Here is a 1,401-nt window from a genome sequence, read left to right as displayed (position 1 = left end):
CCTACAATCGTATCTGTCCTCTGAACCAAGAGATATTAAATAACGGTGCAAAATTTTATCCAGTTACTCTTAAACCGATGCATGAAACTTCCCCATTGTATCATATGTATAACACGCTGATTGGTCCCTGTCCCAGCAACCAGTGACTTTCGATCACAAATTGACCAAATAAACATACTTTTTCGCTTTCTTTTATACTTTTTAGTCTGAAGATGCGCTTTAAATAAATAAGTATCAGAAGTTTCCAGGTTGTTGAATTCTAGACCAAAACGGAATTGAATTCAAGTTAAAGAAATTGAACGCACCTTGCCCTGGTTAATCCAGGGTTATATCAATATGTGTTCTTTACAATTATCAGCAATCAATCCTTATCTAAGCCTTACCAAAATCTACAACCAATCATCAAACTATAAAAAGTTCCCTTGAGAGAATCATCAATCCAACCATTAAACTAACTGTTATGTCAATGTTTAATATTGGGACGGGTGAATGTATGTTTAGTATGAGATGGATCCTAGATAGGTTTTGTTGATGGATGTTTTGATGATTCTCTGATACTGATGAGTGGAAGGTCGTGAGTTCATCCTGGTAATCACAAATTACAATTTTAGAAACTTTCATGTAAACCTGATTTTCAAATATAGTTTCATTATCTCTGAATTTAAACTTTTTATTGATTTTTATGAATCGTAAATTAGGCTAAATAAAAGTTTTCATAGATTTTACTCAAATTTATGATGGATTTAAGAAGTTTTATCACCTATATCTATCAATTGAAATTTACAGAGATTTACAAGGGTTGAACCAACTTTCTTTGATAAAACAAGATAGCAGAGCTAGGATTGATTGTAATGACCTGTGTTGGATTCTCCTTGTCTAGTTTCAAACTTGAAACAAGGAATTTTTATTACTCCTGGTGGGGGGTCCAGCAAAATTCTTCTAACCGCAAGTTACTCAGGAAGGAACCCGGGATCCAAGATCTCAGAAAACCTGGATCAAAAGAAATTCAAGGAATCTGTATTTGGAATTATTTACCATCCATGATCCTCTGTTTATTTACTTTTTTACCTGGACCAATTTCCTTCGGATTCTTTCAAGATACTCAGATATTTTTAGAATACTGAAAAACGACAAATAATCCCAAATACAAAGAATAATTACAAATATAAAGAATAATCCCAAATACAAAGAATAATTACAATTATAAAGAATAATCCCAAATACAAAGAATAATTACAATTATAAAGAATAATTACAAATACAAAGAATAATTACAAATACAAAGAAATATCCCAAATACAAAGAATAATTACAAATACAAAGAATAATTACAAATACAAAGAAATATCCCAAATACAAAGAATAATTACAAATACAAAGAATAATTACAAATACAAAGAA

This window comes from Eurytemora carolleeae, unplaced genomic scaffold (assembly GCF_000591075.1).
Source record: "Eurytemora carolleeae unplaced genomic scaffold, Eaff_2.0 scaffold41, whole genome shotgun sequence".
Classification (NCBI taxonomy): Eukaryota; Metazoa; Arthropoda; class Copepoda; order Calanoida; family Temoridae; genus Eurytemora; species Eurytemora carolleeae.
This window is presented reverse-complemented; position numbering follows the sequence as displayed.